The 27,927-nt window shown below is 44.4% G+C and overlaps 1 long non-coding RNA gene and 1 other non-coding gene across 6 annotated transcripts in view; one reads left to right on the forward strand and one right to left on the reverse strand.

Annotated features, from left to right (window-relative positions):
- Positions 1–1,305: 1,305 nt before the first annotated feature.
- Positions 1,306–27,927, reverse strand: part of LOC105602850 (uncharacterized) — a 58,651-nt gene continuing 32,029 nt past the window's right edge. For 2 of the 5 annotated variants that reach the window (XR_009596855.1, XR_009596857.1), the window contains one exon: positions 3,286–13,533. This is a non-coding gene — a long non-coding RNA (uncharacterized LOC105602850). Of the gene's footprint in view, positions 13,534–27,927 lie in introns of all 5 variants that reach the window. The other 3 variants (XR_009596858.1, XR_009596859.1, XR_009596856.1) reach the window with 3 other exon arrangements.
- On the forward strand, positions 5,411–5,483 carry TRNAG-CCC (transfer RNA glycine (anticodon CCC)). Its single transcript has one exon. It is a non-coding gene; the product is annotated as a tRNA-Gly (tRNA).

The raw sequence follows: 27,927 nt of genomic DNA on the forward strand, positions 1-27,927 counted from the left end.
CCTATGATTCCAGGGAAAGGGAAATAAGTGAATACACATGTAAATAAATTAATTTTAAAAAATGTGACCTCTCAACCACCTATTCCACAAACGGAGAGTCGAAAAGAGGGACTAGGAAAGACCCAAGCTGGCAGGACCCGGCAGACACAGATGGGGTGCCCGCTGACAAACTCCAAATCTTGGGGGTATTTCTCAGAAGACTCAGAAATTCAGAGTCCAGCCAAGCCCTAGTATTTTCAAAGGGAAGTTCTCGATGCACACGCAATGCCTTCAGCATTATAATCTTACCATAGATGGAGTCTGTGTTCTTCCCACCATGTATACAAAGAAATCAAATCCTTGCCTCTAAGGACCTTTTCTGAGCTGTCCGAGAAATTCTGTGTGCAAGCAGTGAGCGCACCAATAGAAATAACTCTTAACCCCTACCCCACCCTCCACCCCTACTGCCTTGGTGAAATGATACCAATTTATTGCTTCATGAAAAACCTCAGCTTACAGTAGTAAAACAGAACAAACTTATCACCATTTCATCTTGTATGGCCATAATATAATTCAAATTACAAAAAGCTAATTTACCCATAAATTCTCAGTGTTCCTGGACAAGAATGGTATTTCATGACGTGTCTGGACTTTAAAAATATTCTCAACTGAAAAGGGGAGAGTTATGTTTTATTCGGCAGGAATGTTTTTAGGACTTTAAGCCCGGGAAGCATCTCAAATAACCCTGAGAGAACTACTCCGAGGAGGTGAGGGGAGGAGCCAAGTTATATAGAACTTTTGCCACAAAGGGCAGGTAGTCTGAACATCAAAAGATTGTTGCTAATTAAAGGAAAATCAGATATCCCAAGTTAAGGAAGTTAGCTCTGGGAAGATGCAAGAGTCTAGGCTCACTGAATTCATTCCTTTGATATTCTCCTCAGCTGTCTGGGGCCAGTATCCTGCTGGTCTCCATTCTGAATTCCCTGAGGCTCCTCAGTCCTGGGGAGCCGGGTCTGCTCTCCAGATGTGGTGAGCAGGCTTCTCATTGAGGTGGCTTCTGTTGCAGAGGTGGGCTCTAGAACACACAGGGCTTCAGGAGTTGCAGCAGGTGGGTTCAGTCGTTACAGCTCCCAGGGTCTTACGCACAGGCTCAATGGTTGTGGCACACAGGATCAGTTGCTCCGAGGCACGTGGGATCTTCCTGGATCAGGGATGGAACCCATGTTCCCTGCGTTGGCAGGCAGATCCTTTACCACCGAGCCACCAGGGAAGCCCTAATTTTTTTTTTTAAGATAAAAATCCAGAGATCATATCATAAAACTCAGCTTTTAAACTGTATAAGTTAGCGTTTTATTTAGATACACAGGTATGTGGCATTAACTATTAACAATAGTAACGCTACTATTACTTTCAGGATTTTTTCATCATCCCCAAAGGAAACCTCCTTCTCATTAGCAGTCACTCCTCATCCCTTCAGTTCAGTTCAGTTCAGTCGCTCAGTCGTGTCCAGCTCTTTGTGACCCCATGAATCGCAGCATGCCAGGCCTCCCTGTCCATCACCAACTCCTGGAGTACACTCAGACTTACGTCCATTGAGTCAGTGATGCCATCCAGCCATCTCATCCTCTGTCGTCCCCTTCTCCTCCTGCCCTCAATCCCTCCCAGCATCAGAGTCTTTTCCAATGAGTCAGCTCTTCGCATGAGGTGTCCAAAGTACTGGAGTTTCAGCTTCAGCATCATTCCTTCCAAAAGAAATCCCAGGGCTGACCTCCTTCAGAATGGACTGGTTTGATCTCCTTGCAGTCCAAGGGACTCTCAAGAGTCTTCTCCAACACCATAATTCAAAAGCATCAATTCTTCGGCGCTCAGCTTTCTTCACAGTCCAACTCACATCCGTACATGACCATTGGAAAAACCATAGTCTCATCCCTTACTCCCTGCCTAACAGCTTCTGGCAACCCCAAGTCTAGTTTGTTTCCATGGACTTTCCTGTTCCAGACCTTTCACGTGAACACAGTTATACAATGTATGGCTTTTCATGACTGACTCCTTGCACTCAGCATGCTTTCCAGTCTCATCCATGTGGTAACCAGCGTGTCATTCCTTTTAATGGCTAAATAATGTTCCATTGTAAGGATAGCCCACATGTGTTTATCCAATTACCAGAGAATGGATGTTTGAGGGTGTTTTGATATTACAGGTAATGTTCCTATGAAGATTCATGTACAAGTTTTCACATAGACATGTATTTTTATTTCTCTTGGGCATATACCTAGGGGTGAGAATTCTGGATCTATGAGAACTCCATGTTTAATATTTTGAGAAACTGCCAAGCTGTTTTCTAAAGCAGTTGCTTCATTATACATTCCCACCAGTACGGGTATTCCAATACCTCTGTCCTCGACAGTTATGATTTTGAGAACAAACTCTCCATACAAGCTATGAACTGTTACATTCCAGGCTTCTCTACCCATCCACCAGCATACACTTGAGAAAGATCTTGCTTTGGGTTGTTCATCAAAAAGAAAAATTCTCCATTAGAGAAGATGCCCTACGTATAACGTACCACCTGCACAATCTAAGCAGTGACACAGAAGCAGCAATGCAAACATCTATAGGTTTTTGTTTATTCAATCTGGACATTATTTCCTTCCAAATACCTACATATCAACCAAGAATGCTCTTTTTCGATAAACCAGCTGGAACAGGCATTCATTAAGTGCTGCACTGAACAGATGACTGGGTATACGCATGACTGAATAATGATTGAATAAATGAATAATAGATGGATGAATGGACAAACTCAGGGAATATTTACTCAACACCCTGTAGATACCAGATGCTGTGTGGGATGTAGATACAGAAGCCAACTCCGGAGACTTGTGAGAACCCACGGGGATCATGTTCTATTGTGGACAAAAGACAGAACCAAGCAAATAACAAGTGAAAGAAGAAGTCCAGCCCATGGTTAATGCTATAAAGGAAACAAGGATTGCAGTATATTGTTTGGATCTTTGGAAGTGAACTTTAGAAATAACTTTTCCTCTATCCTATGGACCGCTTGTATTGTTAATTTCATTATGTTCAAAGATAATTTGAAAGAATTCTCACCCAGTGGCCATTGTCCAGTGACCCTTCTCTGACTAGAATAAACCCCAAACTCATTTGCTCGGCTTACACGATCTTCATAATTCTGTTACTGAACTGGTTGACCAGACTTGAGCCGGAGTCCTAGCCTGAGCCAAGACCCCGTCTCAGCCAGGGAGGTTCTTTTTCCAGTCAGATTCGAAATAATGAAACCAATGCTGAGACTGGAACAGCACAAGATTTATTCAATGGCTAAAGAATGGAGAAGCAGGAAACTAGCTTGCAAATAACTTCTCAACCCAATTTGAGTGAAGACATCACATATACAGGAAGGCTGAGGTAAAATGGAGGGCTTTGCGAGGGTGACAGGAATATTCATGAGTTATCCAAGAACAAGGGCATGGTTTGGACCCAGAATGGATGCAACTGTCCTTTTCAGCCCTTGTTTGGGCTTTTCTGGTTGTCATGGTAACTGTCAACTGTCACGGTGCCGGTTGGTTATGTCATTCAGCTAATGTACTGTGAAAGTGTTAGTTGCTCAGTCCTGTCCAGCTCTTTGCGACCCCATGGAGTGTAGCCTTCCAGGCTCTTCTGTCCTTGGAATTCTCCAGGCAAGAATATTGGAGTAGGTTGCCATTCCCTTTTCCAGGGGATCTTCCCGACCCAGGGATCAAACCCAGGTCGAACCCACATTGCAGGTAGATCCTTAAATCTGAGCCACCAGGAAAGCCCTGGTGTACCATACCAAGACTATAATGAGGCTCAAGGTTCACTGGATGTCAAATACTCTGCCAGCTTGGATCTCGGTGGTTCTTGAAGTTTTTGTCGTTTCCTCTTTGCAGCTTCCTCCTGACATTGAGATAACAGTTATCAGTATTTATCCGAGGGAGGGGCATAAGCAGGATTCCGGGGTGACACTTATCCACCAGTATCATCACTGACACTTCCCCTACAAGGTGAGCTTTGAGACAATTGTTACCTCTTCTATTTTCCCAAGCATTTGGGGAATTTTATTTAAAAACTGGCCAAAGCAATAACCAAAAAGGACCTACTGTATAGCACAGGGAACTCTGCTCAATGTTATGTGGCACACTGGAGAGAAGAGGGGTTTGAGGGAGAATGGATCCATGCATACAAATGGCTTCATTGTTCACCTGAAATTATCACAACATTGTTAATCAGCTATACCCCAATACAAAATAAAGTTTAAAATTGTGGGGAAGAAAATGGCCAAGGCTTTTTCAACTGTGAGAATGCCTTATTTCTCATTGTCTTCCTAATCAAATTCTGTCTGCTCCCTCATAAGTCCCATATCTACTTCCAGACCCTTTTCAATCATTTCCCAAATCACTAAAATAGAGTTTCTTATCATCATCTGCTGAAATGACGTAGGATATTATCCCAGTTTAGCTGCAAATCTAATAAACTGCACTGAAAACCTTTCTGAGGCAGGACACAGGTGAGCTATTTATCTTTATATCCTCAACACTCAAGACAGTGAATAGTACAAAGTACATGATTGATGGATGGGTGGATGGATGAATGAATAAGTTTCTTTTCTTCTCCTTAGCAGGAAACCCTTGCCCAACAGGAGAAGAGATGAGCCAACTGGAGTCTGTCAACTCCCCCCGAACACAGACAGCTCCAGAGTGACTTGCAGATTTGTTACTTAAGCTGGAATAGAATCCTTCCTGGTGCTTTTGGATTGAACTTGGTTGCAAAAGATTCTTTTCCTTCCTTATTACAGAGTTGCACAGATACGAGCTTCAGTCTACTCATGGTCATGGTCTCTATTTTGTGAAGAAACTTATCTGGAGAAATAAAACTGGTACATAGAAACAAGAAACAAAATAAAGTATCCAGGGACTTTCCTGGTGGCCCAGCATCTAAGACTCCACACTCTCAGTGCAGAAGGCCTGGGTTCAATTCCTGCTCAGGAACTAGATCCCACATGCCGAAACTAAATAAAGATCCTGCATGCTGCAATGAAGTTTGAAGATCCTGAGTGCTGCAACCAAGATCTGGCATGGCCAAATAAATAATTATTTTAAAAAAGAAAGTGTCTGATCAGAGTTTCTTCTCTGGTTCCTATCATCCCAAAGGCCCTAACCTCTTAAATATTAGTTTATAAGGTTCAAGATATTATCTTTTTTTCCACAATTTTTTTCTACAAGTAAAATTCAGTTCTTACCCAGGAACAATTTCACCTGAGGGTGAAGGACTTTCCAGGGGACATTTAGCAAGATCTGGAGGCATGTTTGCTCATTACAACTCAGGCAAGGGGTTGCCATTGGCATCTAGTGAGGAAGAGGCTAAAGATGCTGAGACACACTGCACAGGGACTTCCTTGGTGGTCCAGTGGCTAAGACTCTGTGCTCCCAATGCAGGGGACTCAGGTTCGATCCCTGGTCAGGGAACTAGATCCTAAATGCTGCAACTAAAGATCGTGTGTGCCACAACTAATACCCAGTGCAGCCAAAACAAAACAAAACAAAACAAAACAAAACAAAAAAAAACCCCACTGTACAATGGATAGGATAAACCCTTACAATAAAGGATTGTCAGACTGCAAATGGCAGGGCTGAGAAATCCTGAATTAAGATCTCAAGGCTTAGAGGACTTCTCAAGTGGCACCAGTGGTAAACAACCTGCCTGCCAATGCAGGAGACGCAAGAGATGTGGGTTCAGTCCCTGGGTTGGGAAGATCCCCAGGAGGAGGGCATGGCAACCCCCTCCTGTATTATTGTCTGGAGAATCCCCATGGACAGAGAAGCCTGGTGGGCTATGGTCCATAGGGTTGCAAATAGATGGACATGACTGAAGCAACTTAGTAGCAGCAGCAGCAGCAGCAGCAGCAGCAAGACTTATAACAAGGATTCTAGCTGGTGTATTTACACCTAGGGCTTAGGAAGACCATGTCTGGAAGCTGCAGGCTACACTCCACCCTGAGGCAAAGCTTTCAGTTTACATCTGCAAGTCGATCCCTGAAACACGCATTCTACAAAAGTGGTGTGTCTATGTGAAAGTCATTGATTTCTGTTGGTACATGGCCTTCCCTGGGATGCAGGTGAAAAACGCTTTTCTTCCCTACTTAATTTTGCTCTCCTCAGGTAAGGCTACACCAGGATCTTTGAAGTTAAATCGAATAACAGCAGAGCTTATTAGCCTTGGTTTTTGGAAACAACTCCATTAATGTTCCCTGGCTTATGCAGCCTGGAGATGTGGGTCTATTGATTTGACTTGAGAAAACTCCTTCTTCCTGGAGAGTAGCCATCTACTTTTGTGCAATTTGCACCCTCTGGGTTGTCAGACAGGCCTGGGTCCCCAAAGCTTTATTGATTGGTGAGGCCACTGATTTTTTAATGAACCCATGTACAATGCAGGAGATGAGTAGCCTGTATTGATTCACCCTCAAGGGATGCCTTCTTTACAGAGAAATCCCCCCTCTAAATGGTTCCCATTTCATTTTGCTTTGTATTTTTTGTTTTGCTGTTCACTTTATCTTCAGCACACGGTGAAATGAGATGTTTAACATCCGTCTGGCTTCATGCTGAAGTGTTTGCTTCCAGACACTTCCCCAGAGAGTCAAAGCCTCTGACTGATCTTAGTATGCTCACTTTAACCCTTCAGCATCCTTTAAGAAAAGGAGGTTCAGTCATGATTCAGGGGGCTCTCCCACCAACACAGCAGCCAATTAAAACATCCATGAAGTTCATTAGGTATTTCCTTAATGGTCATCATCATGGGTGGTGGGCCTGCCTGGTAGTCCAGTGCTAAAGAATCCACCTGCCAATGCAGAGGACACAGGTTTGATCCCTGGTCCAGAAAGATCCTGCATGCCTCAGACCAACCAAGCCCGTGGGCCACAACTACTGAGCCTACGCACCAAAACTACTGAAGCCCTACACGCCTAGAGCCCTTGCTCCACAACGAGAGACACCACTGCAATGAGAAGCCCTCGTGCAGCAACTAAGACCCAGAATGGTCAAAAATAAATGAATAAATCAATTAAAAAACTAAGAATTTCATTGTCATCATAGGTGACAAGGCACAGACACTGGAGTGGGACGAATAGGACTCAAACCTCACTTTACTTGTTTATTACATGAATGATCTTGGCACGGAAACTTTCAGAGCTTCAGTCTTACTGTGAAATGGAGACTTTTGTTTATCATGTCCAACTCTTTGTGACCCCATGGACTGCAGCACACCAGGCTTCCCTGTCCTTCACCATCTCCTGGAGCTTGCTCAAACTCACATCTGTTGAGCCGGTGATGCTGTCTAACTATCTCATTCTCTGCTGCCCCCTTCTCCTTTTGCTTTCAATCTCTTTCCCAGCATCAGAGTCTTTTCCAATGAGTCGGCTCTTTGTATCAAGTGGCCAAAATATTGGAGCTTTGGCATCAGTCCTTCCAATGCATATTCAGGACTGATTTCCTTTAGGATTGACTGCTTTGATCTTCTTGTTGTTCAAGGAACTTTCAAGAGTCTTCTCCAACACCACAGTTTGAAAGCATCAATACTTCGGTGCTCAGCCTTCTTTATGGTCCAACTCTCACATCCATACATAACTACTGGAAAAACCATAGCTTTGACTATACAGACCTTTAAGTAATGCTTCTGCTTTTTAACACTTTCTAGGTTTGTCATAGCTTTTCTTCTAAGTGAAATGGAGATAAAATCACTTATATCCTAAACGATTGCTATATCCATCACTTTAAAGAACTGGGTGCCTGGGAATCATTCAGTAAATTCAGTTGTCCACTCTCACCTTTCTGGTTAAAAGATGATCTGAAAAAACTTGGAAACATTGGAAAATCTCTTATTGGCCCTAGAGCAAACCAAATGAAACTTTCATTGCATAGAATGAGTATTTTGAAAAGATTAAGAAAACAAGGCAAGGACAAATTGTACAGTAAGTCCCCTCTATATTTGAATAAGTTATGCTATGAGAGCATGTTTATAAGTCCAATTTGTCCATAAGTCCAACAAAGTTAGACTAGGTACCCCACTAACACAGTTGGCTATATAGTACTATACTATAATAGGTTTATAATACTTTTCATGTAAATAATACATAAAAAGCAAACATAAAAAATAAAGAAAGCATTTCTAATCTTACAGTAGAGGGCCAGAGTGTGGTACTGTACAGTAGTACAGTACAATAGCTGGTGAACAGGGGCTGGCATTCTGTGAACAGGCAAGAAGAGTGACTGACTGAGAGAGGGAGAGGAGGTGAGAGATGGCAGAGCTGAAGGACTGTCAGCAATAGGAGATGCAGGGCAACTGCAATGTCACTTATGCCTGATGTGGATGGCGCAGTTTCTGGATCCTTGCTGGATTCCATTCTGTCTACCCTCTTGGCTCAGATGGTAAAGAATCCGCCTGCAATGCAAGAGGCCTAGGTTCGATCCCTAGGCTGGGAAGATCCCCTAGAGGAGGGCATGGCAACTCACTACAGTATTTTTCTTGGAGAATCCTCATGGACAGAGGAGTCTGGTGGGCCACAGTCCATGGGGTCACAAAAAGTCAGACACGACTGAGCACAGTACCCTCTTGAAAAAACAATCTAGTGATGGGGGGTAGTGGCTCTTTTTTTTTTTCCTTATCGTAGATGACATTCTGGGCCTGAGATGAAGAAACTGTAGACTGTGTTCTATGCAGTATTAGTATAGTAAAGCACACAACAGCACGGCCATTGTAGAGGACGCACACGTGACGATACACATCAGACACATGAACTAACTTACATGACCTAATATGTGAACGCACGTTCACATCTTTGAAAGCTTGCAACTTGAAGGTTAGTAGCTAGGAGCTTACTCTGTAGCACAGGAAACTCTACTCAATGTTCTGTAATAACCTATATGGGAAAAGAGCCTGAAAAAGAACGGATAGATGTATATGTGTTTCTGAATTACTTAGCTGAACGCCTGAAACTAACACAGTATTGTAAATCAACTACACTCCAATATAACATCCAAATTAACTATAAGAAAGAAACCAAGCCTTGAACAGATGAGACAACTAGCCCAAGGCCATAGAAAGTGTAGTAGAACCTGGATGTGAATCTATGTCATCTGACTTCAGATTCTGTTCTCTGCTATATGGCTGTCTGTGCAGGGTATCTACGGACGCATAACCACAGTTCCAAGACTGCTCAAAATGCATCACTAGCAACATAAGATAGAAAGGAATGGAGTATTTGATGGTGAGATTAAAATAAGGGCACTGGACTAAAGAAGAAGCAAAAAGGCCAGGGAGTCGGGTAGTGGATGGATGATGGGGGATATATTTTGAATGTTTACACAACCTGACTTTAAAAACAAAAATGGGTTCCAGGTCTTCCCTGGTGGCTCAGTGATAGAGAAACTACCTGCCAATGTAGGAGACACGGGTTTGACCCCTGACTCGGGAAGATAACACATGCTGTGGAGCAGCTAAGCCCATGCACCACAGCTACGGGGCCTGTGTTCCAGATCCTGGGAACCGCAGCTACGTAAGCCTGCACACCCCAGAGCCCTGCAACAAGAGAAATCACTTCAGTGAGAAGCCCGTGCACCGCAACTAGAGAGTAGCTCCCACTTGCCACAACTAGAGGAAATCCCAAGCAGCAATGAAGACTCAGCACAGCCAAAAATAAAGTAGATAACGAACAATTATTTTTAAAGTACTAATGTTCAAAAAAAGAGGATCCAAGGGCAGAAAGGAGTAAACATAAAAACCTCCCGGACTCCTGGAGGCAAGCAGAGAGAAGGAGGGATCAGGTCCCTCCTGGAACTGGAAAAGAGCACAAATGTCCTCCCTGGTCCTCAGGCCACCGGCCCAGGAGCTGCCTACCCATCTTGGCCTCACCAGGCAAAGGGCCAGGCCACTGCTGTGTTTACTGTCCACTAGGGGGGATCCCTGCGTTGGGAAAACTCAAGTTTCCTGCACGCATCTTTAGATGTACCTCACTCTCTCCTTTGCAAAAGCAGGCAATCCACTGGTGAGTTCTTTTGTGGAAAGATCAGCTTTCTGAGAAAGAGCCAAGAGGTAAAGCCAAGCTCCGCGCAGAAGGGGCCCCCAAGGGCTGACCAGCTTTAAGTGCCATGGTTAAGACGAGGCTGAGAGGTTGGAACCAAGCGACTGCAGGACAGTCTGGCCACAGAATTCCAAGTGTCACTTTGTGTTAGAACAATGGTGACAAAGGGAGAATTTGACAGCCTTAATGCTGTGACTGTTAGCATCTTTTCAAGTTAAAAGGAGCCTAATAAGGGCTAAATGTAGCTAAGGTATGGCCCCTTTGGTCCTCAACACATCTGGACAATGCTCTCTAGTTCAGGTGTTTATTTGTTCATTTGTTTTTGGCTGCACTACATGACTTGAGGGCTTCCCACGTGGCCCTAGTGGTAAAGAACACTCCTGCCAGTGCAGGAGACATGAGAGACACGGGTTCAATCCCTGGGTCGGGAAGATCCCCTGGAGGAGGGTATGGCAACCCACCCCAGTACACTTGCCTGGAGAAACCCATGGACAGAGAAGTCTGACGGGCTACAGTCCATAGGGTCACAAAGAGTTGCACATGACAGAAATGACTCAGCACGCACACATGCACTCGGCTTGTAGGATCTTAGTTCCCTGCCCCCAGAGCAAATCCAGGCCACAGCAGTGAAAGTGCTGAGTCCTCTGATCACCACGGAATTCCCTCTAGTTTAACTTGTTAGCATCCCACAGACAGGAGCCGAAGACATTAAGAAGAGGTGGCAAGAATACACAGAAGAACTATACAAAAAAGGTCTTCATGGCCCAGATAACCACGATGGTGTGATCACTCATCCAGAGCCAGACATCCTGGAATGCGAAGTCAACTGGGCCTTAAGAAGCACCACTACGAACAAAACTAGTGAAGGTGATAAAATGTCAGTTGAGCTGTTTCAAATCCTAAAAGATGCTGCTGTTAAAGTGCTGCACTCAATATGCCAGCAAAATGGGAAAACTCAGCAGTGGCCACAGGACTGGAAAAGGTGTTTTCATTCCAATCCCAAAGAAGGGCAGTTTCAAAGAATGTTCAAACTACCACACAATTGCACTAATCTCACATGCTAGCAAAGCAATGTTCAAAATTCTCCAAGCCAGGCTTCAACAGTACATGAACCATGAACTTCCGGATGTTCGTGCTGGATTTAGAAAAGGCAGAAGAATCAGAGATCAAATTGCCAACATCCGTTGGATCATTGAAAAGGCAAGAGAGTTCCAGAAAAACATCTACTTTTGCTTTATTGATTACGCCAAAGCCTTTGACTGTGTAGATCACAACAAACTGTGGAAAATTCTTAAAGAGATGGGAATATCAGACATCCTTACCTCCCTCCTGAGAAATCTGTATGCAGGTCAAGAAGCAACAGTTGGAACCAGACATGGAACAACAGACTGGTTCCAAATTGGGAAAGAAGTATGTCAAGGCTGTATACTATCACCCTATTCCTTTAACTTATATAAAGAGTACATCATGCGAAATGCTGGGCTGGATAAAGCACAAGCTGGAATCAAGATTTCCAGGAGAAATATTAATAACCTCAGATGCACATATGACAACACCCTTATGAAAAAAAGTGAAGAGGAACTGAACAGCCTCTTGACGAAAGTGAAAGAGGAGAGTGAAAAAGCTAGCATAAAACTCAACATTCAAAAAACTAAGACCATGGCATCTGGTCCCATCACTTCACGGCAAATAGATGGGGAAACAACGGAAACAGTGACAGACTTTATTCTCTAGGGCTCCAAAATCACTGCAGAGGGTGACTGTAGCCATGAAATTAAAAGACGCTTGCTTCTTGGAAGAAAAACTATGACCAATCTAGATAGTATATTAAAAAGCAGAGACATAACTTTGCCGACAAAGGTCCATCTAGTCAAAGCTATGGTTTTTCCAGTAGTCATGTATGGATGTGAGAGTTGGACTATAAAGAGAGCTGAGTGCTGAAGAATTGATGCTTTTGAACTGTGGTGTTAGACAAGACTCTTGAGAGTCCCTTGGACTGCAAGGATATCAAACTAGTCAACCCTAAAGGAAATCAGAACTAAATATTCATTGGAAGGACTGATGCTGAAGCTGAAACTCCAATACTCTGGCCATTTGATGCAAAGAATTGACTCATTTGAAAAGACCCTGATGCTGGGGAAGATTGAAGGCAGGAGAAGGGGACGACAGAGGATGAGACAGTTGATGGCACCACCAACTCGATGGACATGAGTTTGAACAAGTTCCAGGAATCAGTGATGGACAGGGAAGCCTGGCATGCTGCAGTCCATGGTGTCACAAAGAGTCAGACACGTGACTGAACTGAACTGAGAGACACGACCAGTGAACCCCTGAATTAATTCCGGGAGCAGCAATGACAGTAATAATAGTGTTTACACCTGCTTCATTATTTGCATTTGACAAAGTGTCAATTACACAAAATGCCTTACTCACTGCTGTTGCCCATTTTGCCTCAAGGAGCACGTGAAAGCATGGACTCTTGTTGATTGACCGTGTGATAAATAATGATACTGTATCATATTCATAGAACAATAGAGCATGCGAGGTAGCATGAGCTTACTTTTTCTGTTAAGAGGAAAAGCTAAGATTCTTTAGAGTTGAATTGACTTGCTGACGGTCCTGGAGTCAGTGGCCAAGAGAGGAATCTACCTTTCTGTATTAGAGGCAAAATGACCTGATGCCAAGAGTTGACTCATTGGAAAAGACCCTGATGCAGGGAAAGATTGAGGGCAGGAGGAGAAGGGGCAACAGAGGATGAGATGGTTGGATGGCATCACTGATTCAACTGACATGAGTTTGAGCAAGCTCTGGGAGATGAAGGACAGGGAAGCCTGGCATGCTGCAGTCCATGGGGTCCCAAAGCATCGGATATGACTGAGCGACTGAACAGCAATAACAAGAGAGTAGTTATGAGCACAAAGAGTCGGATACCCTGTGCTTGAGTTCAAGTTCCAGCCCCACCACTTACCTCTTGTGTAGTCATTGCATCCAGGAGTTGCAGCTACTGGATGGATGCTGCTGACACTCCCTAGAGGTGATGTCAAGTCCTCCTTATTGATCAATTTCCTTTCCATTTCTGAGCAAGCAGCTGGTCACATTAGATTTCCTCTGACAGCCCACCCATCAGAAGATACTCTGCCTTACTTTACCCATCAGAGACCATATTTGAAAACAAGATGCTTCCCTAGGGCAGAGAAAGCTTTAAAATGTTAATGAAACTTCTTTGAACACGTTAGCATCTCATTAGTGTCTGGTCAGGTTGATAGGGAAGCCTGAAAACTTAATTATTGCAGAGGAAGTTGGCAGGCGCTGTCTTGCAGGGCAAGTAATCGTGTTTTATTTATTTCTCTCCAAGAATGAAAAACTCCGGTCCCAAGCTGACAATGCTTGACTGGTTTCTGGTGTTAACGGAAGCCAAGGTTCATTGGCAAAGTATACACTTCCTAATAACACAAAGACATGAGACCATTCTTTAGCCTGAAAGACAGATTCTCAAAGGTTACAATACAATCACACCCTGGAAATCACATTTTTCTTTCTCCTCCAAAGACTTTCAAAGAAACTTAGTAAATAGAAGAAAAGAACCCTTATGGGGGTGTGGTTGGAAACACACATGTTTTGAAAATTCAAAAAAGCTTTCTCCCAATAAACCAATCCCTTTACTAGAAAACCAGTAGCCAGCGGTACTTTTTCTAACAGTTTTAAGAATGTCCTGTCCACTACAAATTGGCACTTGCTATGTTCTTGCCTGGAGAATCCCAGGGATGGTGGAGCCTGGCGGGCTGCTTTCTATGGGGTCTCACAGAGTCGGACACGACTCTGCAGCAGCAGCATCATGGACATTTGTCATCTACTTCTACAAGGATTAAATCATGTGCTACTGCAGCTGCTGACCTTCAACACCCCCTGAAAGTTCAGGGTGGAGACCAGGAATGAGGGACTCTGTGCTGGGGGTGAGGGGGAACTGGCAGGGAAGATCTTCAGACAGTTAGATACTTTCAGAAACTGATGTTATGAACCCAATCTTTTCATCTCCTTGTATCTAGAAAGGGCTTCCCTGGTGGCTCAGTGGTAAAGAATCCACCTGCAATGCAGGTGACACAGGAGACACAGGTTTGATCCCTGGGTGGGGAAGATCCCATAGAGGAGGGCACGACAACCCGCTCCAGTGTTCCTGCCTGGAGTATCTCATGGATAGAGGAGCCTGGTGGGCTACAGTTCATGGGATCGCAAAGAGTCGGACACGACCGAAGTGACTGAGCACATATCTAATAAAGCACTTAATCCCTTCATGGTGACATCAGCTTCTCGTGACTAGCAGAAATCTTTGGCAAAGATAAATGCTTGATTGCGTGAATTCCCTCTTCATCAAAATCACATATATATTGACCTCCACCCTCTTCCTCCCCTCTCTGGAGCAGTTTCTCAGAGCTATTTGAGGTACTGTTTCCTGGACTGCAGGCTTCATTTTGCCCCCAGTGAAACTTAACTCCCAACTGTCACATTTGCATTTCTTTAAAAGTCGGCAGCCCTGTATCTACACAACACACTAAAGATTCAGTTATGCATTCACAGAGCTGGCAATGGGTAGCTCTGGTGCCAGCAAGCACCTATGGGTAACTGCAGACCTACCACCTATGAGCTGGGTGACTTCAGATGAGTTACCTAATGTCTCCATATCTGTAAAGTCACACAATAAATAGCATTTGCGTGTGTGAGTGTGTAACATCTATCTCAAAAAGTTGTGTGGCTTAAATGAGTCAATACATAAAACATGTTTATAGGTGTGCCTAGCACCTAGCATGCCCAAGTTCAAGGAACTAGCAAGTTGTGAGGCCAGGATCAGATCAACACGTTGGTGCTTGAAAGTTTAATCCCTGCACTATGCACTGGGCCACACTTTTTGATTCTTTATCCTGAGCTAAGGGGCTTCCCAAGTGGTCCAGTGGTAAAGATTCAGCCTGCAATGCAGGAGACATGGGTTTCATCCCTGGGTCAGCAAGATTCCCCTAGCAGAGGAAGTAGCAACCTACTTCAGTATTCCTGTCTGGGAAATTCCATGGACAGAGAAGCCTGGTGGGCTACTGTCCATGGGGTCACAGAAGAGTTAAATACAATTTAGTGGCTAAACAACAGCAACAACAATAACAAACCTGAGCTCAAATTGATAGCCTTTTAACTTCTACTTTGGAATTCATTAAAAAAAAAAAAAAAAAAGAGAAGACTCCATTGACATGTTGACCCTTCCAATCCTTAAGAAAGAGTTCCCATCCCTTCTCCTTCCTCCCAGCCATGAGTCTTTTTCTTTTCTCACCAGATAAACGCTGATAATTTCTTTGATTGTTTCTCCTATGGTTTCATCTCTGGGGCACTTGGCACCACCACCCCGCTGGTATTTGGTCACTAAGTCATGTCAGACTCTTCTGCAACCCCAAGGACTATATGAACACCTCTTCAAGAATACAGTGCAATGCACCAGAGTTCATCATGTGACCTAGAATGACAGAGCAAGCAAAAAGGGACAAGGGACATGAAGCTTGCCTCCCAGAATGGCCAAAGTGAAAGTGCTGAGGGTTCATACAGTCAAATCCAATGAGTCTTAGAGTGTGTGTGTGTGTGTGTACATATATATCCAATTTGTTTACTTAAAAATTTTTTTGACACTGAATCTTTTTAGTTATAGCATGTGAACCCTCAGTTGTGACATGCGGGATCTTAGTTCTCCAAGCAGCAGTCAAATTCATGCCTCCTGCATTGGGAGCATGGAGTCTTAACACTGGATCACCAGGGAAGTCACTAAAATGTATATTTTTTGATACAGCAAATGTTTATTTTCCAAATGAGTTATTCAGGGATACTCCAAATTTTCCCAGCGACTCAGATCTTTCCTGAAATTCTGTTCTTACCCATTTTATCTTTTTACGGTTCACTTTTGACAGAGACCAGGATGCAGAGTTCACATTCCTCTGAGCTATAGTTTTAGGAAACAAGCAGAATAAGAATAACAGGAGATGACACGTGTAATTATAGTGCTACCTTAACCTTCTCAACAATCTATGTGATAAGTACTATTTTTCTTCCCTTTTAAATACAGATGATTTGCTTTACATTGATATTAAATTGGGGAACTAATAGCTACTTGTCAACAGAACAGAACATTTAGAATGAAAGTCTGAAAACATGATAATTGAGCTAGAGAAGATGAAGCATTGTCATGTATTTTTTCCCTTCTAGATAAACTACAGTCACTCATTCATTTTGTACCGAGTATTACCTGAACATATCCTATGTTTGTGTGCTTAGTCATTCAGTCGTGTTCAACTCTCTGCAGCCCCGGGGACTTTAGCTCTCCAGGTTCCTCTGTCCATGGGATTCTCTAGGCGAGAATACTGGAGTGGGTTGCCATGCCTGCCTCCAGGGGATCTTCCCAACCCAGGGACTGAACCCACATTTCTTATTAGCCAAAAAGTCTGTTCGGGTTTTTGTACCATCTACAGAAAAACCTGTACAAGCTTTTTGGCCAACCCAAAACTCTTATCAAATTTTTATTCTGGGAGTGAAGATAATAAGTAATCAAATGGCACCGAGATCAAGCTTGAAAGAAACCATTCCCACCAGGGAAATTAAACAAACACAAATAGATATTTCAGATATCCATTAAGAAAGGGAGGTCCTGAGGGACTGGGGATGAAAAAAAAAAAAAAACTCATTAAAGCAGAGACAAAAGTATAGATATGGAGATAAGATCATAGGAGCTGAACTGAGGTTTCCTTGAAAAAAAAAAAAAAAAAGAACTTCAGCCTGTGAATTGCAAGGTCACCTCTTGTCTGAATTTGCAGTTTCCCATTGTCCTGGTGGCCTGCCCTGTGGGTTTCCAGTTTGTCCTACTAGCTCCAACCATCACACAGATTAATTCCTGGCAAGTCTCTTCTTAAGACATGTATATACTACTGCTGCTTCTGTTCTTACGGCTGAGTGAGCAGAGTTGAAACACTGACTGCCCAGGGGCACAGCCAAGATGACTGTCAACTTGCAAGTCAACACCCACTGTTGTAGCTGCCATGGTTTTGCTGCAGCAGAGCCTGGTGGGCTGCCATCTATGGGGTTGCACAGAGTCGGACATGACTGAAGCGACTTAGCAGCAGCAGCAGCAGCCAGCCCTTCCTATGTCATTGTTGAGTCAAATTCAGTCGTTTCTGACTCATTTGAGACCTTATGGACTGTAGCCCACCAGTCTTCTCTGTCCATGGGATTTTCCAGGCAAGAATACTGGAGTGGGTTGCCAGTTCCTTCTCCAACCTCTTCCTATAAATGAAGTTAAAACTTTACCCTAACTAACACCAAAGGAACTTTTGCATATAAAAAATCACATCCCTAAAACCTCAACTCAAACAGACAAGCAAAACAAGCAAAAATGCCCAACAAAAATGATTAAATGGGGACTTCCCTTGTGGTCTAGTGGTTAAGAATCACCTTCCAACGGAGGGGATGCAGGTTTGGCCGCTGGTCTGGGAACTAAGATCCTACATGCTGCTGCTGCTGCTAAGTCGCTTCAGTTGTGTCTGACTCTGTGCGACCCCATAGATGACAGCCCATCAGGCTACTCTGTCCCTAGGATTCTCCAGGCAAGAATACTGGAGTGGGTTGCCATTTCTTTCTCCAATGCATGCATGCATGCTAAGTCGCTTCAGTCACGTCCAACTCTGTGTGACCCTACGAACAGCAGCCCACCAGGCTCCTCCATCCACAGGATTCTCTAGGCAAGAGTACTGGAGTAGGCTGCCATTTCCTTCTCCAAGATCCCACATAATTCAGGGCAATTAAACCCACACTGCAATTAGAGAGTCTGTGCTCCAGAGCCCTGGTGCCTCAACAAGAGAAGCCCTTATACAAAGGGGTATAATGACTAAGTTAAACCCACACTGCAATTAGAGAGACTGTGCTCCAGAGCCCTGGTGCCTCAGCAAAGAGAAGCCCCTTTGTTGCTCACACTGCAACAAAGACTCAGTGCAGCCAAAATTTAAAAAAAAAAAAAAATTAGGTATTTTTAAATTTAAAAAAAAAAAGCCTGATTAAGTGTGTTTTGCACAATGTGAAGTGTTTTGCACAATGTGAAGTTCTGTTGGTAGGAGAAATGCACAAAGAGATCCAAAGCTCATAAACACTGACCACAAGGCTTGTGGTGCTTTATACACTGGATTCTCTTTCTTCTAGAAAGCCCCAGGAGTAGTAACTAACTCTGAGATACAAGTTTGCTCATCTTCTGTCTACTGGCTTTCCCATGCCACCCTCTGAAGGGGACTCTAGTGATAACTTTATTTCATTTTTCTCCCTTCACCTCAGATGTTATAATCGATTTATGATTGATAAAATTTCAAGACAACTGTAAACTTCAGCCAGAGAGAAGCTAGGTATTGGTTATAACCTAAATCATGATTTTTAATTTTACTGCTGAGCCTCAGATATCTCTGAAGTCTGCCTAGCCCACCATTTATATGGTATTTCTGTGGCCTGTGATAACATGCTATCCTGGCAGTAGATACTTTCAAAATCCAGCTACCTGCTGATCCCTGAAGAAAATGAAGAGAGAGGTTTCAAAAAAGACAATACTTAAAAGAAACTTCAATAAAAATTCAGCTGGGCTCAAAGCACAGTTCTTGTGTCAAGGAGGTAATAGCTAATAGGGGAAAGAGAAAAAACAGGAAGAAACTTCCATTATCACTCTACCTGTGGACAGAGAATATCCATCAGTAGCAAAGATTAACTAGACTGCAAGGAAATCTAACCAGTCCATCCTAAAGAAAATCAGTCCTGAATATTCATTGGAAGGACTGATGCTGAAGCTGAAACTTCAATACTTTGGCCACCTGATGCAAAGAGCTTACTTATTTGAAAAGACCCTGATGCTGGGAAAGATTGAAGGTGGAAGGAGAAGGGGATGACAGAGGATGAGCTGGTTGGATGGTAACACAGACTCTACGGACATGAGTTTAAGTAAACTCTGGCAGTTGGTGATGGACAGGAAGGCCTGGCCTGCTGCAGTTCATGGGGTAACAAACAGTTCAATGCAACTGAGTGACTGAACTGAACTGAAGCATCCACCTATGGGACCCCTCAAAGGGGTCACTGCAAAAAAAATCAGGATTGGGGGACTAGTGGGCTTTAGGTGCTGTTCAGAAAGGTTTTTTTGATCCATTCTTTCTTCATAATTTGTACAACAGAATATAAAATAGATGTGTCTGTAATCCCTGCATGGAAAACTTCAAGCTGGGGAAAGAACATTAAACACAAGGGTTCCTCCTAGAAAGTGAAAGGAACTGAACCAAGAAAAATCTAAGCGATTGGAAAGTCCACGAAGGTAGAGACCAACTTTCATGTCTGGCATGTGGTAGGAGGTAATGTCATGAATGTCCAACGGATGTGATGCCATCAGTGTCGTTCTAGACACTCATCAGGAATTTGTCATTTCTTGATATCCATCCCCCAGATACCAGCAAGATGGACACTGGCCGCCATGTTAAGAAGTATGAACCACCCCACCCCTACCCCCGACTCTGGCCACCTTCGATTGGATAACTGGTGAACATGTGACCCAAACTGAGCCAATGAGACAACAGGAGTGGAATTAGGGATGAAGTCTGTCTTAGCTCTTTTTCTGAAAGGTAGAGACATCAATTTAGGAGCAGTTGGTGGCCCCATGGACTGAAAAGCAGGGAACATCATTCTGTAGGAAGACTAATAATGAAATAAGTGTTCCAACGCTACTTCCAGGTTACCCTTGAGTAAGGGGTGCTTAATTTCCTGCCCTTGATGTCCATAAGTCTTCCATCATAATAACAAAGATCAGTGCTCTTTCATCTTGAGTCCACAGGGATGATGGTTTAAGGCTAGGCAGAGCAGACTTTAGAGATGCCTGAAGCTCTGCACTAAATTAAAAATCAAGATTTAAGTTAGAGTCAAAACCCTAGTTTCTCTCTGGCTGAAGTTTACAATCGCTCTGGTTGAATTTTATAATCTTGAAGTATTTAAGACATTATTCACTTATCAGTCAAAGACAAGGTCCAGATCCTACACATCCAACTCACATCCTTGACCTCGCTGCTAGGAAGGTCAGCAGAGTCTTTATAAGAGGCACTGAAATAAGAGTCACAGAATGTGGGTTCATCTCCCACTTATGAAGCAAGATTTCTGGGTCATCCCAAGAAAGGAAGTATTTCACAGGTCTCCAGTCCCTCATCTGTAAAACTGGGCATCATACTGGAGCCAGCTGGACTTGCAAAGGATGGAGAATGATTTGACCATGATGAGAGGTGGTGGGTGGGTACAAGAGGGAGGGAGAAGGGTTGAAAGAGGAGGAGGTGGGAAGAGAGTGGAGAGGGTGAGGGAGAGAAGAAGGACTCAATATATTGACTAGCAGAGAAAAAGATAGTTTCAAGCTCTGAAAGGAGTGTGCCTGCATTCTTAGTCATTCAGTTGTGTCCCACTCTTTGCAACCCCATGGACTGTAGCCTGTCAGGCTCCTCTGTCCATGTAATCTTCCAGGCAAAAATACTAGCATAAGTTGCCACTTCCTATTCCAGGGGTCTACCCAACCTGGGGATAGAATCTGTGTCTCTTGCGTCTCCTACATTAACAGGTGGATTCCACGGTGCCACCTGGGAAGCCCCTGAAAGCAGCAACAGTCACCAACAAAAGCGAGTGAAAGTCACTCAGTTTATCCAACTCTTTGTGACCCCATGGACTATACAGTCCATGGAATTCTCCAGGCCAGAATACTGGGGTGGGAAGCCTTTCCCTTCTCCAGGTGATCTTCCCAACAAGGGACCAAACCCAGGTCTCCCACATTGCAGGCAGATTCTTTACCAGCTGAGCAACAGGGAAAAATGTCCTTACAAAGATCAAGCAGGTGATAAATGAGCAGAACAGCTCAGGTGAACACAGAAAAAACAAGAGCACCCTTAAAGGGAGGTATGATTATTACACAATTTTACAAAAGAGGAAACCAAGGCTGAGACGGAAGTGACTCAACTAAGGTCACACCAGGTTAGGTGCTGAGCCAGGATTTGCCAAACTCCAAAGCACATGCTCTTAACTGATGCCCCCTGAGCCACAGTAATCAACACTGGAGGCCAAGTGTGACTTATCTTTGCTGTGTTGGTTCCTGAGTTGGATGATACCCACGTCCCAGTGAATAAAAAATACAAGAGGCTTGGGTCAATTCCATGCATGGCTGAGTCTCTCTCTCTCTACTGGATAAATAATAAAGGCCAGAAAAAGTGAAGCCTGCTATCAGTCAGTGCAAACCTCCATCTATAGACCAGGAACTGGAAGACAGGCATCTTTCAGGCTTCTGTGGGTGGGTAAAGGGATTGGGCTTCCCTAGTGACTCAGTGGTAAGGAACCTACCTGCCAAAGCAAGAGATTCAGGTTCAATCCCTGGGGCAGGAAGATTACCTGGAGAAGGAAATGGCAATCCACTCCAGTGTTCTGGCCTGGGAAACCTCATGGACAGAGGAGCCTGGCGAGCTACAATCCATAGTCACAAAAGAGTCAGACAGACTTAACAACTAAAACAACAAACGAAGGGATGAGGAATCTCCTATTTCTGTACTGTGGAGGACCAGCAGAGGGCCCTGTGAGCAGAAGCCCCATCAGGGTGAGTGAGAGAGAGAAAGACAGACAGAGAGGGACAACGCAACTAAGACAGAAAGAGAGTCCATCTCCTCAAATAAAGGAGTAAAGTGACAGCAGGCAGGGGGAGGAGAGGACTTAACTGGAGGACTTTAAACATAACTGGAGGACTTCCCTGGTGGTCCAGTGGTTACGAACCCACCTGTCAATGCAGCAGACATGGTTTGATTCCTGCTCCAGGAAAATCCCACATGCCCCAGAGCAACCAAACCTGTATGCCACAACTACTGAGCCCACACGCCACGGAGTCCATGCTTTTCAATAAGAGAAGCTGCCTCAGTGAGACCACACACGGCAACTAGAGAAAGCCCGTGCACAGCAACAAAGACCCCGTGCAGCAAAATTAATTAATTAATTAATTAAATTAATAAAGTTTGTACCAAAAAAACCTATCAAAAATAAACACAACTAGAGAGACAGGTAGAGACAGTGACACACAGGTTGCAAAGCAGAGAACATGGAAGCTGAGAGACAAGAAAAGATAAAGACAGAGCCACAGAAACAAGGCAGAGAAAGAGAGGGAGAGGAAGATACAGGGAGCCCAGAAACGCACAGCAGCTCCCAAAGGAGGTGCCATTACACCTCCTCCTGTAAAATGGAGGTGCCCGTTTTACAGGCTAGAAAACCGAGGCTGAGGTGTGCCCAAGGCCAACATCTGATAAGCAGCAGAGATGGTCAAGTGCCCAACTTCAAAGAACCAGCTCTTGGCTAATGCCTCAAATAGCTTGATGGCAATTATCTTCCGAAAGGAAGTGGTTTCTACCATCCCAGAGGTGGCAGGGCAGGTCAAAAGTGATCACTTTGTTCACATTGGTTAAAGCCTTGCTCTTAGTCAAGGTCAAGAAAAGTGATGGGTTCTCTTGTGCACACCTGTTCTGGTCTCCATCCACCTGGCTCCAAATAGGAGATGCAGCTCAAGACAGATGTTCCCATTAAAAAAGTCAGTTAATTTCTGGTTCTGGGTCAAAATGGAACAGCTGAGGAATCCTTAGAAAAGCCACTACTCAGACTTCCCTGGTGGTGCTGTGGTTAAGAATCTGCATGCCAACGCAGGGGACACAGGTTTGATCCCTGGTCCAGGAAGATTTCACATGCCTCAGAGCAACTTAAGCCTGTGCACCACAACTACTAATACTGAGCCCCTGCTCTGGAGCCTGTGCTGTGCACCACAAGAATCCACAGCAATGAGAAGGCTGCACACCCCAACTAGAGAGCACTCCCTGCTCACCACAGCAAAAGCCCACGCACAGCAGCAAAGACCCAGTGCAACCAAGAATAAATAAAAAGAGAGGCCCCTCCTCTGAGTGGTGAGAAGGAGGAAAAACAGGAGAGACAGAACAGCATTCAGACTGATGGACTGAATATCAGCATCCACACCCTACTCCCTGGAATTTGCAAATGTCGCCTTAATGACAAAAAAAAAAGGTGCGGAGTCTTACAGATGTGATTCAGCTTAGCATCTTGAGACGGGGATAAGATTATCCTGGAATATCCAGGTGAATCCTGAATACAACTGGAGATCCTTATTGGAGGGAGGCAGAGGACAACGTGACACAGAGAGAAGAAGCCAGCTAGTTTCCAGAGGCTGCTGAAACAAACCACCAGGCAATGCTCACAGAAGCACACCCTCTCACGATGCTGGAGGGTGAAGGTCCCAAATCAGTGTGGCTTGGCCAAAGTCAAGGTCAGCAGGGCACTGCCCCCTCCAGAGGCTCCAGGGGAGAATCCGGGCCTCTGGTCCCCTTGGCTTGTGGCCACATTACCCCCATCTCCGCTTCAGTGTTCACCTGAGCTGTTCTGCTTATATCCATCACCTGCTTGGTCTTTGGGGGGACATTTTTGTTGGTGATTCCTTCTCCTTTCAGAGTTCAAAATTGTCTTGTTCACTACCTGTCAACATAGTGATTCTCTTTTCTCTCCCCACTCCACTCCCATCCCTTCCCCTCCTCTTCCTTCCTCTTTCTTTCTCCCTCCCTCTTTCTTTCTCCCTCTTGCACCACCACCCCCCACCCCCCCCAAACACACACAACTTCTCATCATGGTCAAATCACTCTCCATCCTTCAGAAGTCCAACAGGCTCATTCAAAAATCGGCAGGACCCACCTGCATTATGGAGGCACAGGACATGAATAGGCAGGAGAATCCATCCACGCTGACACTTAGGGGACACTGGGAGTGGAGACTGGTGTGATTGAGGCCACAAGCCAAGGGGCTGGAAGAGGTGAGGATCAGATTCTCCCCTGGAGCCTCTGGAGGGAGCATCACGCTGCTGACCTTGATTGCGGCCAAGTTCAAGCTGACTTTGGACCTTCTACCTTGGTAACTTTGCAAGGATACATTCTGCAGTTTTGAGTCATCCATTGTATGTGTGTGTGCTACTTCAGTCGTGTCTGACTCTTTGCAGCCCTATGGACAGTAGGCACCAGGCTCCTCTGTCCAGGCAAGAATACCGGAGTGGGTTGCCATGCCCTCCCCCCAGGGGATCTTCCCTAACCCAGGGACTGAACCATGTCTCCTGTCTCCTGCATTAGCAGGTGGGTTCTTTACTGATAGCGCCACCTTGGAAGCCCCATCCATGGTATGGTGATTTGTTACTGTGGCTACACCACCCAGACAGAGATCGAGAAGACAGCAAACACACAAGCTGAGAGAGACTGGTAAGAGGGAAAGATCCACAAATAAAGAAACAAGAGCAAAAAGAGACTGGGAGAAAATGTTGACCACATCTAAGTTGAAATGTGGATGGATTCTGCATTTTTATGCTCCCAGCTTCCATAATTCAGGTGGTCCTGCCAACTCACATACCCCAGCACCAACAATGAATAATAAGTGTGTAAGTGTTTATTTCTAATTCCTCTCCAGTACCTGAATCTATTAGCAGTTCAGTCAAGCTGTGCCTAATTACATCTGTAACCTGTTAATACAAGCGTCTTTGTTGACTGAAGGAATCTTCTTATCGAGCTTAGGCCAAATTAAAATTTAATACGACACCAAGTTGCCACCAAACTAGCATGCAAATATCAGTCATTTAATTAACACCCAAACCTGATTAGACAGAGCTGCTGAGAGAAATATTCCATAGGACAAGCAGATGACGCAGGTTCACAACAATGACCTCACTGAAGGTGAGTGAGCACTGTTGTAAGGGTCTAGCATCTGGTCCCTGGTGGATTCAGTCATAGGGAGATGTAGTTGGGTCTGTGGCTGGTTCCCATCCCCTGGACAAGTCCTGTTTCTGGGTGTCTGAACAGGAGATGGGAAGAAAGAGGGAGCTGGTGCTAGAAACAGACATAGAGGGGGACTTCCCTGGTGGGCCAGTGGTTAAGAATTCACCTTTCAATGCAACGGCTGCAGATTTGATCCCTGGTTGGAGAACTAAGATCCCACATGCGACAGGGCAATGAAGCTCACACGCTGCAACTAGAGAAGGCCACGCACTGTAACAAGGACCCAGCACAGCCTCCCTCGAAAAAGAAACAGACACAGGATGGGAGAGAAACATAGACTGAGAACCAAATGCTTAAATCAAGTCAAAGACAGAAAAGCAGGAAGGCAGACAGGAAGACATCAAGAAGTAAGACAGAACATACAGCAGAAGACAGAGTCAACAGAGGGGAAGACTGAGGAAGCCAGACTGCTTCCTAAAGAGAGCTAATCTAGGAGAGAAGAGAGTTAAGGACACAGAGAGAAATAAAAACCAGCAGAACAACGTGATGGCAAGACAGATCATGAGATGCAGAGAGGGATTTCCTGGGTGCTCTGGTGGTTAAAAATTTGTTTTCCAATGCAGGAGGATGCAGGTTTGATTCCTGGTCTAATTCCTGAACTAAGATCCCACATGTCTCGGCAATTAACTCCGTGTGCTGCAAGTAGAGAAAAGCCTTCATGTCTCAGCTAAGACCCAGTGCAGCCAAAAGTAAACCAAAAAATTTTTTTTAATTAAGGGATACAGAAAAAGAGTCAAAAAGATACAGACAAGGAGAGGCACACGGACCTCTGACCCAGGGATGCCGTGGTCAATGCCCGGCAGTGCCCTGGGCTCCCCAGAGGACCACTGCTCCATCCACGCCTGGAGCTTAGTGCCCTGTGACCATTTGCCGTGGCTGAGTCATTTGGATCCAGCACTGAGAACCCCTCTTCACCCGACCCCCTTTAAGCTGCATTTCCAGGGCTTATCAGGTATCTGGCAGGTAATAGATACTCAGACACCTGTTGGGAAGAAAGGAGGAGGAGAAGGAAAGAGAGGAACACAAAGGAAAGGGATTCTCATAAGCCCCTGGGAGAGAGGACACTTGCCCATCTGGCTTTGTGAAAAAGCTGAGGTTCAGAAAGTCACAGGGCTGGTGAGTCACACACATCCCAATCCTTGGGCAGGTGAGATACACACATTTTCTTCAATCATTCCTGGTCATCAGATTTCTCTCTTTCCAGAACAGCAGTGTGATATGATAACCCAGAACCCAGGTTTTAGGAACAGTCTGCCTGTTTCAAAAGCTACCCAGGGAGAGTCAATTTTCCTAGTCTGTAAAATGGGTATAAGGCTTTCTATAACTCATACTGTGGCCTTGATTAATAGTAATAAGACATTTTGAACATGTCAAGGTACATGTGGCACATAGTTGGTGCTCAATTAAGAGTAACTATTGCTTTATTACTCACAGGTCTTTGTTCTCCCTAGCAAACTCCTTCCCAGCCTTCAAAACCCCATTTCAATGTTATCTTTACTTGAAAGCCTTCCCTGATGAAACATTTTCCTCTTGGGAGAATTAGCTCTTTGTCTAAATATATAACCATATCACTTGTAAAATACTTCCTCTTAGCATACAGGAACATGGTCAGCTAATATCTCTCAGCTTCACTGTAAAAATCTTGAAGGTAAGTGATGGGTACCTTTTGTATGCCTTATACCTAAAATCAAGGAGAGGGCCCAAAGCACAGATGGTACTTGAGTAACTGTATACAATGCTTCTTCCAGTAGCCACATATGGATGTGAGAGTTGGACCATAAAAAAGGTTGAGCGCCAAAGAAAGTTTCTTGGACTGCAAGGAGATCAAACCACTCAATTCTAAAGGAAACCAATTCTGAATATTCATTGGAAGGACTGATGTCAAAGCTGAAGCTCCCATATTTGGCCACCTGATGTGAAGAGCGGACTCATCAGAAAAGACCCTGATGTGGGGAAGATTGAGGGCAAGAGGAGAAGGGGATAACAGAGGATGAGATAGTCAGATGGCATCACTGACTCAACGGACATGAGTCTGAGCAAGCTCCGGGAGATGGTGAAGGACAAGGAAGCCTGGCGGGCTGCAGTCCATGAGGTTGCTAGGAGTCAGACACGACTGGGTGACTGAACAAAAGCACAATGATAAAAGAGAATTCTACAACAAGGACCTACTGTGTAGCACAGGGAACTCCTCTCAGTGTTCTGTAATAACCTATATGGGAAAAGAACCTGAGAAAGAATGGGTAGATGTAGATGGATAGCTGAACCACCTTGCTGTACACCTGAGACTAAAACAACACTGTAAACCAAGTAGATCCTGATATAAAATAAAAAATAAATTAAAAAACATGAACTCTGGGAGGGTGAGGTGGGTAGGGCTGATCATATGCAGGTGACATGGGTCGCTGGAGGAAGATGGTAGCAAATTCTTGGCGAGAGAAGGTCTGAATGTTTACCTGCCTCCCCTTTAACTCTGAGCCTGCCAAAGCCCCCTTCCCTCTCCCCATGTCCCACCTAGAAGCAGACACATCTCAAGAGAGTTGGTCTGGCTAAGATATTTTTTTAAATATCTCTGCATAATGGAAAGAAGGTTGTGTTATTATGGGCAAACCTTATGGAAAGTTATTTTTTCCCCCAAAGCCCTTAGAATTGTTATCTTTCAGATAAGGCTAAAAGAAGGTAGCAATAAGTCAGATTCTAGGAAAATTCTATCTCCTGTTTTACTGACTGCCACCCACTGGAAGCAGATGCTCTCAGAAGGGTGCCTGGTCCAGTCAACTTTCTATTTTATGCTCTGGACATTTAGACACTGGACCATGTGACTCTGTCCCTAGGTGACAATCATTCAATCCTTTTATTTTCTTTAGATGAAAGGGCAAGGAGATATGTTGACTGAGCCAGCTTAATCTATAAATTAGATGA

The sequence above is a fragment of the Ovis aries genome, chromosome 17 (assembly GCF_016772045.2).
Source record: "Ovis aries strain OAR_USU_Benz2616 breed Rambouillet chromosome 17, ARS-UI_Ramb_v3.0, whole genome shotgun sequence".
NCBI lineage: Eukaryota > Metazoa > Chordata > Mammalia > Artiodactyla > Bovidae > Ovis > Ovis aries.